This window comes from Schistocerca nitens, chromosome 11, assembly GCF_023898315.1.
Source record: "Schistocerca nitens isolate TAMUIC-IGC-003100 chromosome 11, iqSchNite1.1, whole genome shotgun sequence".
NCBI lineage: Eukaryota > Metazoa > Arthropoda > Insecta > Orthoptera > Acrididae > Schistocerca > Schistocerca nitens.
Genome location: NC_064624.1, coordinates 38,180,461 through 38,196,502, shown reverse-complemented (window position 1 = coordinate 38,196,502; position 16,042 = coordinate 38,180,461). Strand labels below are relative to the sequence as shown.

Genomic DNA, 16,042 nt, shown 5'->3' with positions numbered 1-16,042 from the left:
CGAAAAGCCATGGGCGAGTGCCCATGACCACGTCTTTCGTATGCCACCTTGCAGTCTACATTCAGTGACACACACACTAGAGGAGCAATAGTAAGAGGCAGAAATAGTCAGCATACAAGGAGGGTGATACTCATGACCTCTGCTACTGATGACCTCACAGTTGGAGGTGACCACTGATGGCTTGTGGAAAGATAGGGACACTCAGTACAGAGCCCTGCAGGACTTCATTCTCTTGGATATGTGGAGTGTTGTGGGAAGCACCAACTAGAACCCAGAACATACACTGCGACAGGAAATTCTAGATAAAAATTGGGAGTGGCTCCCACAGACCCCACTTGTGTAAGGCAGCAAAGATATGGTGTCACCTCCTGGTGTCGCACAGCTTTTGCAGGTCAAAGAAGACAGCTATAATGCGCTGACATTGGGCAAAAGCTGATTGGCTGGCAGACTGCAGGCAAACCATATTATCAGTAATGGAACAGCCTTGGCAAAAATCACACTGGGATGCAGCCAGAAGTCCAAGACTCAAAGAGCCACACAACTGTCAGCTCTCTGCGCATTCAAGCAATTTACAGAAAACATTGGTGAAACTTACTGGGCGATAACAGCCCATCTCTAGAGGTGCCTACTCCCTTTCAGCACAATGATGCTTTCTAATTGTTGCAATGGGAACTGGTCCTCGCTCCAGATCCAGTTACAGATGGCAAGGATACGATGCTTGTGAATGTGACCTGGCCCTGGTGCTCTATCAGGGCAGAGGGCTAGGACACTGATGAATCCATAGAATTTACAACTACTTAAACCTAACTAACCTAAGGACACCACACACATCCATGCCTGAGGCAGGATTCAAACCTGCGACAGTAGCAGTTGCTTGGTTCCAGACTGTAGCACCTCGAACCAACGGCCACCCTGGCCTGCAGGTCCTTACGATGGCCAGTGATCATAGTTAAAAGCTACAAAGGGTTATGTTAATTGAAACTGCCCAAAATTAGGAAAGTTTTTTTTTTTGGGGGGGGGGGGGGGGGGAGGGGAGCTGGGAAACCAATGCAAACAATATGTCATGAGATGCTTTATCATCAGAAGGGATGTAAACACTGCAGACAGTACTATGCTGAAATGCACTTTACCCAAACAGCCACAGCCTCCAAAGGTGTATCAAGAGGCAAAAGTTTGCTAAACAGTGTATCCACAACATCTGCGCAAACTCCATTCCGAGTTCCATTGTGTGGAGCAAACTGGGGCCTCAGGGGTTGCTGGAATCTTTGCCTTGGCCACAGGAGTTGAAAAGGTGGGATCTGCCAGTGTGGGGGTCCACTGGAAGGTCCTCCTCCTTGAACTACTTTTCTTGTCTTTTCTCTCCTTAGAGGATTTTGATGATGCCAAGGGCTTCTCTGAATCAGTTTCAGATAAAAATGATTATCGTAAAGCAGTGTGAGCAACAGCCTGTGGCGCCTTCAGCCAGTTGCTGGTGTCCAGTTGTAGATCTGTGCAACCCAGGGAAGGAAGTGTCCCCAAGGATCCCTTCCTGGCAAGAGAAGCCAGAAGAAGCTTAGTCATCTCAGGCTGGGAGGTGGAGACAAACGTCCCTGGTGGATGGAAAGAGAAGGGGAGCAGTCAAACCATCAGGGGGTGGGGGATGGCCTGAGGGCCCACTACAGAAAGAGTAACAGACATGAATACCATCAACAAAAGGGAAATGTCTTTGTAGCTGTAGCATATGACATGGTGTACATGCTTTCCTTTTGGCCTCTTTGTCAGTAGGTTTGTCCAGAGTCTTGTATTCTTGTACCTTCTTCACTCCCTAGAAAACAGTGTAATCTGGTGAGCAGGGAGTGTGGTGCTTTCCACTGTGGACACAGATGGGGGCAGAGGCACACGGGGCATTTGCAAGAGATACTCATCCACACTCTCTACAGATAAGGATAGTGCTGCAATGCAAAGACGTGCCCAAATTCCGGATACTTTAAGCACCAGAAGGGGGAGGGACCTACGGTTTCACATTGCATCCGTATACCATCACTTTGACCTTTTCAGTCAATGAATCACCCTAAAAGGCCCCTGGGGAGGGGGTGGGGGGGGGGGCTGAATGGACAGAGAATGGAGTGGAAGGGAATGCAGGTCGAGGGTGTTAGAACTGGAGTAAATGCACACCCAGGTGAAGCCAAGAAGTCCACTACTTTTCCTTAAATAAACATTTCTTCATTCTGCAAAACAATGCTATATCATTATTGTACAAAATAGAAAACATGTAACATATCATGACAACTTTCTGCTTCCCTCGAGTGCCACAGTCCCAGTAGTGATGTGGGTGAATTATGGATGCTATGTAAGTTCCAAATTTAATTATTTCACAATTGAATGTAATTGTGAATTTGTCCTAAATCTGTACAAATAAAAATAAATATAATTGTTTTGCTTGCACCACTAGCAATCCTTCATAAGTCATAGAAAACAACTCACATATGCTATCTGGACACCCATGGTCATTGTCCTAGGAACCCAAAACTAGAGAGAAATTTTCCGTGATAATGAACAGGCACAAGGAATGGCCTTTGATGTAAAAATCAGTGACCACTTGTTTTATGTGCAACAGAGTAAAAACTCATGGCTGGTTTACTCTCCTTCACTTATCCTAGTCAAATGGTCTAATGATGCAGTCACACTCTTGGTACAATTATAGCTGTCCGTGAATATCTATGCATGCTACCAAAGTTAAGTTTACAGCTATTTCGCTATTTTTACATCCATATTTGTTCTTCCATGATTTTTCTGTAATCTCCTACCTGATGGGTGGACTTTCTCTGCATCCACCATATCCAGTATCACAAATTTATACCCACAAAAGCAGTGGCATAACAAATTCATTTTTGGGCCACTCAACTGAAAGATGCTCATGGCATTTCTTGTCAAAAAAAAAGCTAACCGCGTGGTACAATGTGTGCAGAACAAATACAGCACTTCTGCAGTAGCAATATTAGCAGGTTCATAAATATATTTGTGTCAATAATTTCCTTTTACTGTGTCTTTCTGTGTGGAAACCAATATTGTAAGCTTTTCTCTATCTGTATTTGGCTCTTCCTTGTTTGTGGGAATGTGAGAGCCTTGCCCACATTTACTAATTTTGTCATTAATCTTAAGCCTGCTGTAGCTGCCACTGCCATGTGACTTAGACAAGCATCTGTTGAACACCTAGCTCAGGGGGCAACTTCACCAGTGTGACTTAGAAGTGGCCAAAAGTACATTTGACATTCTGGCAGCGAATGTTCTCAAAACAACTGAGCCCACATATATATGAGAAGCAGAGTCGCTGCCAGGTAGTCAGTTTTAAAGCTACAATCTTCGCGATAACTTGGAAGTGATAAAACGTGAACAACTGCATTACTGGCTATTAACACAGTATTGTGCTCAGTGATATTAGAAATCTGGGAGAGTCGCCAAGTGTGTATTAGTGCTAAGGGTACCAGCGATACATTTTTCAGTGCGAATAAAGTATTTATTCGAGAATAATTGGCATCTAATTTACCTACATTGTAACAATATACTAAAATGGACTGATATGTAATAAAGAAAAGAAAGTAGAAACATCTGATGATTCTGGTCAGCATTCATCTGCAAAAGCACCACCAGATGTAAAGGCACAGCCCAGCACTTTGTCAAAACTTCCACAACGAAGTTCATTGACCGATTCCTTCAATCACACAGATATTGGCAATTAATAGGATGTATTACCATCAGGATATTATTGATGATATAAAACACAAGCTTCTCACAGGTCCAAGGAAACCTGGAAAAGATTGTCTTTCCTACTTCTGAGCACAACAAGGAAGGGCGGGTTGAACATAGGCAATTGCATGATAATCATTTTAAACAGTATCCGTGGCTGGTGTTCTCCCAAGTTAATAAGGGACTTTTTTGCATTAACTGTTCACTTTTTGTGAACAATAAAATGGCTGGAGGAAAGAAATCCACTATCGCCAAGAAACTTGTGACTGAACCACTATCAAAGTTTGCCAAACTTACTGGTAAAGATGGTGACCATGAGACTCACTCTCAGCTCAAGTACCACATTGAAGTATCAACAGATGCAAAATTATTTTTGTCAACACGAGGAATGCAAACTTTGTGTCATAAATCAATGTCAAGACAGAGAATGGAAAACATTAGGGAAGACTGAGACTGTCTTGTACCTATAATAAAAACAATCATATCTCATGGAAAGCAAAATATTCCCCTGAGGGGGGGGGGGGCTTAGACATGATGGGAGTCTATTAGAAAATGATAATGATCGTGAGAGTATAGTGAGTAACACAGGAAACTTCTAAGCTCTTCTAAGATTTAGAACTGACGCTGGAGACTTGCAACTAAAACATCACCTTCAGACCACTAAAGCGAATGCCACTTGCATATGTAAAACAAAGTGTAACGAACTTATTTCGTGCTGTGAAACAGTGATGTTATCGAGATTACTGGAGGAAATCAAAGATTCTCATTATTAAAGCATAATCTTCGATGAGACTACGTACATAGTGCACATCGCCCAACTGAATTTAGCTGCTAGATATGTTGATGGTGACGGCAAATTACACAAAAGATTTTCGAGTTTCATTGGCAGGACACTTAGAAGATGCAACAAGTCCGCTAAAGAGACAGCTTACACTACACTTGTTTGTTCTCTGTTAGAATATTGCTGCGCGGTGTGGGATCCTTACCACGTGGGATTGACGGAGGACATCGAAAGGGTGCAAAAAAGGGCAGCTCGTTTTGTATTATCACGTAATAGGGGAGAGAGTGTGGCAGATATGATACGCGAATTGGGATGGAAGTCATTAAAGCAAAGACGTTTTTCGTCGCGGCGAGATCTATTTACGAAATTTCCGTCACCAACTTTCTCTTCCGAATGCGAAAATATTTTGTTGAGCCCAACCTACATAGGTAGGAATGATCATCAAAATAAAATAAGAGAAATCAGAGCTTGAACAGAAAGGTTTAGGTGTTCATTTTTTCCGTGCGCTGTTCGGGAGTGGAATGGTAGAGAGATAGTACGATTGTGGTTCGATGAACCCTCGGCCAAGCACTTAAATGTGAATTGCAGAGTAGTCATGTAGATGTAGATGTAGACAAGGATTGTAGTGGAAACACTGACGATGAACCTGACGTGTCAAGATGAAGAGCGTAGCGTTACTGGTGAAATATTAGGTACTACGATTCTAAGGAGAATGGAAAGCCTTTCTCTGTCCCTGGAGAATTGTGTGGGTATAGGCTGTGATGGTTGCTCAGTTAATTACAATGATATGAAGAATCTTTGTCTTCACATTACATACCTGATGTACTGATCAGTATGACACTTCCTGTGTGCTGATTTGAACTGCGTAGACCATGTTACAAAATACATTTTGTTTGGCTACAGTGTTAGAAGCATTTTAAGTTTAAATTCATCATGTTTGCTGCCAGATATGGAACTAAAAATACTGATTAAGTTGTGATATACAAAGAAGAATTTAACATCATGGATTCTTACTACACAGAAGGTAGGTCAGGAAGAATGTTTAAATTTTTTGTTAGTTAACTTTAACATAAGCAATTTAAAAAAGATATGCTGTAAAGCAAAGAATTTATGACAGAATAATTTTGTGGATGAAACAATAAGTTTCATTTGCTGAATAATTTACATAGTAATACATCTGTATATGAAGGCTAGTGCATTGTTACACATTATTATTGTGGTGTCACCGCTAGACACCACACTTGCTAGGTGGTAACTTAAATCGGCCGCGGTCCTGTAGTACAAGTCGGACCCGCGTGTCGCCACTGTGTAATCGCAATCCTAGCGCCACCACATGGCAGGTCACAAGACACGGACATGACCTCGCCCCAGTTGTACGGACGACATAGCTTGCGACAAGACCTACCAAGTCTTCCTCTCAATTGCCGAGAGACTGATAGAATAGCCTTCAGCTAGGCCATAGCTACTACCTAGCAAGGCGCCATTTGTATCAGGGCTTATAGCTTACTACTATTCAAGAGATGTATTCCAACAAGAGAATAAAGTTAAGTATATTATTCCAGCTACGTACTTTTCTTCTTATTCATTAATAAGTCTCATGTTCCAGTACTTCACGCCCGTCTGCGTTAGTTTAGCGTGCACTTTCAGCCACTTCATTCTACAAGGTGTTGGCCCAGCTGCCGACACATCAATTATTACTAGCTTTCTGTTAAAGATAACAGATAGTAAATTTGAGAGAGAGAGAGAGAGAGAGAGAGAGAGAGAGAGAGAGAGAGAGAGAAATTTTGCAAAACTATAAGCAAATCAATTACAATTGGTTCAATGTAGAGAAAAAGACAAGAAAATATCACAAGACTCCAGAAGAAAGGGAAGAGAACAACTTCGCAAATGTCTAGATTTAAAATAAAGAGGAAACAGAGTTGTGAAGAATATGTACAAAGGAAGTAAATGCACAACCACTCATGTCACTGGAGTGTAATCATCAGAACCCTATTTATGTTCATACTAATCCCCATAAGCTTTAGGAAAAGCAGGGAAAAGATTGAAATAACTACATCCAGAGACCCCAACTTGGAAATATGCAGTAACAAACAAATTAATTGTACCAGTGGAACAACTTCCATAATGTTTAAGCACACATTAACAACACAAACTGGATAACAAGGTGTCAGAAAAAGAGAATCAAACAGTTTTTTTATTTTTATTTTATTTTTTTATTTTTTTTACTGCAGAGGTGACAATCTGTGAAGCACCTGACATAAATATTTAAAGATCCAAAGACAAAGATACACAGAGTTTTGCAAAAACACTACATGGTATTTTCAGCTCAGGGAGCTTATAAGCAATTTTAGGCAGAGACAGAAATAGGACAAATAAAAAATACTTTCATTCATTACACATTTTGTTGGTTTTGAATACACCTCAATGTATGTATGAAGGTATCATGCCAACTCTTGGAGTTACTGGAACATGTAGTCTATTGTTAATTCATGTGTACTACGAACTAATGTATAAAGTGTAAAAGCTATAGCTCCTAAACATCAATCCACATTAAATAATGAAGTTGACTGACAAATAAGTAAAATGGAAAAAATGGATTGATGTTGACAGGCAACAAAAATATGCAGAAGTTAATGGTACCATCACTGATGTAGTGTTACAAATTGATAAGGAAATTTTATATTTAATATTTCACTGCTTCATAGAAAACTCACAATTTGCTGAATTGGAGATATGAGCAAAATGGATTTCTTAAATCTGGAGATCTACAGACTGACTTTGTAGATAGTGTGTCTATGATTAACGAAGACAAAAGTCAAAGTGCTCATTCATAACATGAATAAGTACAGGCTTCACAGGTTGCACCTGGATGCTGCAGGAACATTTTATCATGCCATCATCACTAATGAGATCTAACACATGAAACAGTTTCTGTTGCTGTGTTGTCTTATAAATAATACCTGATGTAAATAAGAAGATCTCGCATCTCAAAAAAGTTGACAATTCGTTGAGATGGCCATACTTCTCTATTTGAAAACAAGTACACATTATCCAGTTTGTGTTCAAAAGTATTAAAAGTGGAAAAGGACTGTTATTCTTTGCTGCATGACATGGTAAAGTCATCATGGATGCTATTGATGGTACAATGAGGAGAGGAGTGTGGAACCAGATGAAACACAGAAAATGGTATGCTGGTTGAGCTACAGATTTTTATAAATGAGCACAAACTCAGATTCAAGTAAAAACCATGTTTTATTGTACTGGAAGATGCGTTTCTGGACAACTGAGTGAGTGTAACTCACATTCAGCTGAAACATTTTTGCTCACATTCAAAACTATTATTGTTTTTTACCTTAAGCTATAATAATATTATTGTCACAAAAACCCTGAAGCTTGAAAAAACCAAACATCTTCGCGTAACTAAGGATGCACCCCATCAAAGATGTGCTTGGAATTCAGAGGTGGAAAATGATTCTTGCAGGGATCAAATGCTGCAGACGAAGACACAATTGGAACAGATGCTGTCAAGGATGTGCATGTTGATCTGATAAATCCTGGATGTCACTGTATAAACTTTAAATGAGAGAGGTGTAAAACAATTTCTGTGGCATCTCCGAAAATGCAGAACCTATGACAATGTTTTTGAAACCCATTCCAAAGGCAACAATTTTTTCACAAAATACAAAAGTGACAGCACTTTTTATTAGAAAAGAACAAATTTGAACATTAATAAATTAGCCAATGATCATTTAAAAAGCAACAGATATTACTTATGTCTTTAGAATTGGGACCTATGACTGTGTTGCAAGATGAATCTTTTAAGAAGAAAATGTAATATGATGAAAAAGTGAAAGACTTATGTATTTAAATCGTATGATCTATGTATAGTTTTAGTTTTTTTGAGTATCAAAAATTGCATTATGAATAATGCTATTTGTGTGAGCTGTGAATAGAATCTATGGTGTCCCAAATGCAATTAGTTTTTGACTTTTATCTTCAAGATTTCAAGTTTTAGATACAGTTATTGCATGCCTAATTTAACATATTCCTTATGTATTTGGATTTTAAAGGAAGGGTGCAATTCAAATAATTTATGATTTAAACATAATTTTAAAAAATTCATTCAGAAGCTACCTTTAATTCCACACAGCAAATTGTGTGAACCCATTATCAATCATTTAGAAAAGGAACTGTTACTATAACAATGAATGAAACTCACTTTTCATACATGTTATTGCCCAAGAGGAAATTTGGAATCACTCTTTCCTCAGCTGAATTGTCTTTTTATTCCACTGACCTTTAATGTGTAAGTATACTGTTGTATTCCATTAAGAAATAATTGTATCTCTATCCACTGAAACTACCAGGCCTACTGATCATACAACAAAATCAAATTATTTCCAACATCAATTGGTGGATATTTAGTAGTTCAGTCATTTCTACAATGAAGTAAACAAATTTATTAACTAATTTACAGGGTCTGTCAATCCTTCAGCGCATTTTCTTCATATGAAATTACTTTTAGAATATATGCTCATTTTTTGATTATGTTTCAATGCACCCTTTGGGTTGTTCATTAAAATTATTTAAACAGATACCTCAGAACAAGAGTAATTAGATTTTATGTAGGTTAACTGCCACAACACAGCTGACCCAAACACTACTCCTCAAATATTATGAGAATCAATAGTGGACAGATTACATTAACCTCTCGACAGAGCCACATCATTTTATGACAAGAAATTAAGAATGTTCTGTCATTTACTCAGCCATAACCTTACTTGCAGATCAGAATTATTTTGAGGAAATATTAAATTCTTTATAAATTCAACAACTAAAGACAATACGATTCATCCTTGAAGACTTAGCACACATCCATTGAGTTAACTGTGTTTCAAAAGATATGTACAATACCAATCCGTATTTGCAACATCTGTACTCAGACACTGGGCTTAACAGACCAAGTGTTGTTTTGAACATTATACATACTGGTTAGACAGAGATGAAAGGAAACACAATTTACCAATAAAATGAAAAAAAGGTAAGGCATATGTACCCATTTCCAGCAATTATTTGGTTGGTATTTCATGGCATATTTCCCAAATTTTAATATATAACAGATACAAATAAGAGAGACTTAAATAATCAACGAAATGTTCTCCTTCACTATTTACAGCAGTCTCCAAATGCTGGGATGACTTTTTCGTACTGTAACTGTACAAGTCACGTAGAAGTGGAGAAAACTTATTGGCATCACATTAAAGCCTTTATCTCCCTTTACTCGGGGAAACTACAAGTGTTGTGGTGTTAAATGAATAACACTTACAAGAACAGAATCTCAGCTTAGCAACAATAAACTGGTTCATAGTAATAAATGATACCTTGGGAGGAAAACTGAATACAGAATGGGGAAACAATACATATGATGTCCCACAGGGTTCAGCACTTGATTTATCCAGACCTACATAAATGTTGTGCTAAAATCATTGGAGATGCCTTCAAAATCTGCAATGCTTGCCGATAACAAGTACACTGATAATCGCCAAACACATTCATACTAGAAACAGCCAGGAGAATAATGGAACATGCTTGCAACTGGTTTACAGGCAACAGCACAAAAATTCAACCTTTATACTTACAAAAACGTACATCATGCAATTCCAAACAAATTCAAATGACTTACAGATACAAGGAGATATCAATGACAGACACTGGATGAGGTTCCACGAGTTAAGTTCTTAGGCATTCAGATTGATAATAAATTAAGGAGGCACCAGCATGAGAACGAGTTAACCAAAAAGCTCATATCTCTCTGCCCTGCAATTAATGAATGTTCCTCCAGAGTGTCTACATGCACAAATGCTTCCCAGCACTCTTTCACTCAGTCCTAGCCTATAGGATAATTTAATAGTGCATGGCAGCAATGAACACTATTTATCCTATACAAGCTTGTAGTAGGAATGTGATGTGAACACTTTGCATCTACATGTCACTATGGAACTCCCTATTGCCTTTTACATTAAATAACATTAATATTTCATTTATTTATGGTTGGTTTTCCCAGAAGATAATTCCAAAAACAAGTGAAAACTCCAAAAGATGCCATCGTAATTGCCTGTAGATGAGTAATGCTGAGGGGATCAACTTGACAAGTTTACCAATTTTTGGACCCCATTTCAATTGAAACCCAAGCAGACACCAAGGAATTGTACGCAGTATGTTTCATTTACTGTGTAACCAGTAGTATCTACTTCTTCCAGTAGCAGGTCATTTCTGATTGCTTTTCCATCTTATAAAATGAGTCTTCAAGGGATGACTTGAACTGGTAGCTGCAACATTAATAAGGGTAAAGTGGTGTGCAATATGGGGCAGGAAGTTTGTTGGTAGTGATCATTGGTAGTGATCAGGAGTTATTACTAAACGTAAGTAATGTGATGAACAGTTTGATGAGATAGCACTGAACTGAATCTGAAGAGAAGCGAATTCTGTAACAAACTGAAGAAAGTTGACAATATTAGAAAACACATAGATGGCCAAAAAACAGAAGAGATGGGAAATTATCAGAAATATAATTTTTCATATAGATGGTATACCACTGCATTGGAACCTGCATTGATCAGCTAAAGGGGCTGCAGACCTGACCATGAAATTTGCTTCATCTCACAGTATGGTATCTTTTTTATTGGTGGGAGTTTGTGAAAGGCTCTACCTATGTGCCTCCTCTTCCAACAACACTCGCTGAATTATGATGCTACACGGGAACAGCAGCGAGTTTCCTAAACTGACATGCTTGCAAATGCAAGGATCAAGTCTATTGTCTGGATGCTTAAATGTGTAGAAAAGGATTTTGATATTTGTGATCAGTAAATGACGAATCTGGTCCTAAACACAGCTGTGAAAAGTACCTTAATGTTGTATGTGCACACACACAAAATGTGAGCAATGAGAAAATAATGTTTCCTTTGTAAATAAAGGTTTTGCAGGCATGTATAGAGGTAAAAATCTGACCCCAATTCTGTACCTTTGTAATAAATAAAGTTATAGCCTTGCGAAATCTTCTGATTTTAAACATCCTGAGGAATTGCTTATACAGGTATAACTTCTTTCAGTGAAATATGATGATCTTAATTTGTCTTGATGGGTTGCACCTATTGTTGAATGTTTCAGAATGTTTTTCAGAAAATTAAATTTGCTTTCAACACTGTAACCTCTGCTCTGGCTAGAGATATGGTGTGAACATTATTCATTTGTTCATTCTTTAATTTACACATTGCATTCCATAAATGAAGATGTGGATGGATGTGGGATTAGCCACACTGAAAATCTTAAGGCAGAAGCTCCCACAGGGATTTATCTCTGTGAAGTGTAGTGACAACCAGCTGTTTGTGACTAGTGCTAATCTACTCACATGGCTAATTAAGGGAACTAGTAATAGATTATTTTCTATGTATGTATATGTACATTTACTGCTATGAAAAATATCATTGCTGCTCCTACTACATTGGTCAGCTACTTATTTTATCAAGTATTTCCACATACATCTATACTCCGCTATCCACTTAATGGCACATCGCGAAAGGTACCCCATAACCCTGCTGGTCATTTCCATTCCCATTCCACTCACAAATATGAGTGAAAAAGACTGTATATGTGCCTCTCAATCAGCCCTGACTTCTCAAATTTCACCTTCATAGTCCTTATGTGCTGTGTATGTTGGAAACAACAAAATCGTTCACCAGTCAGCTTCAAATGGCAGTTCTCTAAATTTTCTCAATAGTGTTTCTAGAAGGAACATCACCTTCCCTCTGGGAATTCTCATTTGAGTTCCTGAAGTATGTCCGTTATACTTGTGTGTTGTTTGAACCTACCAGTAACAGATGTAACAGCCTGGCACTGAATTTCTTCTCCAACAAAGTATTACTTTGTTATCTTGATAGCTTGCTCTAGCTTCTCATGCAATTACCTAATAAAATTCCCAATTCCACAATTAATACAGAATCTTGCTGGCCATGTGTCACTATCAAAATGGTCAGCCCTATTTATCTGCATCATTATTAAGCTCTTGCATTTTATGCTCCCAAGACCACAAAGTTTGCATGTCCCTCTAGCTGACAGAGCTAAGATATTCACTGCACAACTGCATGTACTACTCAGGATCACTGTTATGGTCACACAGCCTGTTCATAGATTTCTCAGATGTCTACCACTGTTTAACCATTTGCACTCCATAAGGCAGACACATGGCGGCTCCGCGTGCTCTTATTTAAATCGCTGCTGCCTGGGCAGCAGTGCACCGCAGAGATTTGCGCGGATTTCTTTGTGGAAACAATGTGGCCCTGGTAAACAATTGGGGTATACATTAAAACAAAATGTGTGCTTTCATTCATATATTTACGTAAGCTTTTACAGTACAAAACTTTCCATTGTGTGGTATTTTTTGAAACACTCTTCAGGGTGGAGAGCTGGGTTTCCTGAGCATGTTTCACAGTAATACACAGTTTCGCACCTGCCACCTTTCTTTTTTCTGTCTGAGCACACTGCACAGTCCTTATGCTTGTTCCCAGGAAGCTTGTTGATAATGTGCAACTTTCCATTCAAGTGTTCCTCATCATCAGAAGCTGAACGACGTCCTCGTTTCTCTCCTTGAGTTCTTCCTTCACAAATAATCGTCTTATAACACTTTTACAGAATGCTTTGTGAGACGGTATTGTCAAGTTATTTTTCTTACAATGGTTCTTGTATAGTAAATAGCTGTTTACAAGTTCTACCTCCAACTGCCAGAAGTATAGTTTTCGCCACCACTTGAGACTTTTCATTAGAAAACCGTAACTGGAAGTAAAATGGTCAGATCGATCAACTCCACCCATCTTTCAAGTATAATCAATAATCACATTTGGTTTCTTTATTTCTTCCCTTTCCTTTCTGTTTCTTTTCTATAAGTGACACTGAGTTATTGGCTTTTGTAGAAAGCATGAGAACTGTTAGTTTATCTTGCCATGCCAGAACCATCATTTTGTTGTTGCAGAGGCATTTTAATTCGTGCTTCCTTAGACACAGAGCTCCTTTCTTGATTGCAGCTGGAAGGTTTTTGCGATTGGCCTAAATCGTTCCTGAGATGAATGTTCTGTTTCAACAGCTCATAAGCTAATACAACACTTGTATAAAAATGGTCAGTGTACAAATGATACCCTGATTGCCCTGTAGCATTTCCGATATTAGCTAGCAGCTGAAGAACTATTCTCTCAGAAAAATTCAAGTGTGGACAAATCAATGCCTCAGTTGTTACAGCGCCAAAATAGGGTATCAAACTGCAGATATAACCATTTGATGAATCCGAAATTACATAAACTCTGAGTCCCCATTTTGTTGGTTTTTGAGGATTGTACATTTTGAATAATACACAACCCTTGAACGATACTGTAGATTCATCAGCAGCTAAATACTGATATGGTCGATAAAGTTCGAGAAACGTGCCAGACAAGTAATTCAGTACATTTGTCACTTTACTCAGATGTGACTGAACCTGACTGTTGACATGTGTAGCACTTGTCGGATTAAAGACATGAAGTGCCCAGAAAATTTGCATAAATCGTTGGCGACTAAAACAGTCAGGAAAGAAGTTGGATGATTGTAACCATTCTCTTGAAAAAAAAATCCTGCAAGTTCTTACACTTTTGTAATGCCATATTCAACAGCACACCATGGAAGCGTTTCATTTCTTCCATAGTAACAGTCCCATCATGCAGAATGTTGTGGAAGTGGTATCACTTTACGTATTTTTGATGTAGGATACCTATTCGTTTCATCTGCTATTTGTTGAAATATGTTATCTGTAAAAATTAATTGAAAGAATCCGATGGGCGATGATGGAACAGAACTACTTTCTGTTATAAAACCCCACTTTGATTCGTCAAAAGGAAAATCTGTGAATTCAGTGTCAGTGTCGCTCCACATTCGCCACAAATCCTCTGCTGAATCACTAGAAACATGCACATTGTCACTGTTTTCTTTGTCATTGTCACTCGAATTGTTTTGAAAAGAATCACTATCATAATCAAAATCATTTTCACTCTCGTTTTCACTTACGAGTGCTCCAAAAGATCTAAAATCTCTTCCTCAGAAAGGACTACGTGAAGAACTAGCCATTTTGAGCGCGTGGACTTGAACGTAATAATTACAATCTTTGACTTAACACAGCTGCTACTGTTCGAGACAGAGTTAACACTAGTTCTCCTAGATGGCAGCACACTGCAGCAATAATGCCTAGTAGACTCAAAATACATCTGAGAGCTTAGAAAAGTCATGTTGAATGAGGCTCGACATCCGAGCGGAAAACAAATTTCGCGATGTCGAGTGGCACTCGACATTGGAGTGGAAAGGGTTAATCTAAGTTACATATTTTCAAAGTAACAAGTGGGGTACACGTCAGTGATTTCAGTGCCAACCACATGACATGGTATTCCGGACCACACAATCAGCAACACACTGTTCTGAACGCTTGCTATGGGAGCAGCACTCCATGCAGTCGACACTATCCCTGAACCTCGGGCCCTGGTGCCATGGAGACATATTGCTCGGCTTGTGATCTCTTGGGCTGCATACAAAGGCCAGTACGGCCTTTTGTATTTTCATGGCAATCCAGCCACTTTGATAACTACAGCTATGCCCTAGGACACACTACAGATCACTGTTTTAGCCAAACTCCTCATATGCACATCCCTGACTACTATGCATGGCATTCTCATTTCTGTAAAACCCTTCTTGTGGAACAACACTACTACTGTTTCACTTACTGTCCTGTCTACTTTCGATGCCAATGCATCCCTTTCATTTGTTTAAAATGGCACAACATGAATCTCTGTGACAAAGTCTTGGCCTGTTAGCTGTGAATCAGCTACTCTCCTCTACACACTCTCTGAGCTGTCCCTAGCATGATCATTTGGTTCCTTGACCTGTATGCTTGTATAACCACCACACATTTCTGTGTTGAAGAAGCCAACATTTCGTGCCTGAAGAATGCTTTGTAACTGCAAGTTTGTTTATGAACAATGAGATCAAGAGTGAGCCAGTACCCAACCTTCGCAAATGTGTGTTGAATGCTCCCCAATACTTGTCTAATTTCATTCCTGTGACACGTTTATCAATGTGAGCTTCTCCTTCCCTTAGCAAGGTCATAAAGCATATTTAAAAAATAATCTTTCTTCTTTAGATCTGCCAGGACTCAAATGGTGAGGTCATACATGGCTTCAGCTATGTACAATCATTCACCAAAAGACATAAGACATACACAGAGTTTTTCTATGAATGAAAATTTTATAAGTAATACAACAGGTACCACAGAAGCTGCCACAATATGTACAGGTTGTGGTCAACATATCGGGGCTGATCTAGAACCCACAAATTTCATCTCTGTTTTTCAAATCCCACAAAAATTTTAGGACAAACTCAAGAATAACTATGATTCACACAAAATATAAGAACCACCAGTGTTCTTTTGAATTCTATTTATCAGAAGTTGTTGAAAGTAGGAATATT

At 38.8% G+C, this 16,042-nt stretch overlaps 1 protein-coding gene across 5 annotated transcripts in view; it reads right to left on the bottom strand.

Moving 5' to 3' along the window:
• LOC126213319 (zinc finger protein 726-like) overlaps positions 1-16,042 on the bottom strand; it is a 113,402-nt gene that overhangs the window by 68,494 nt on the left and 28,866 nt on the right. The window lies entirely within an intron of this gene.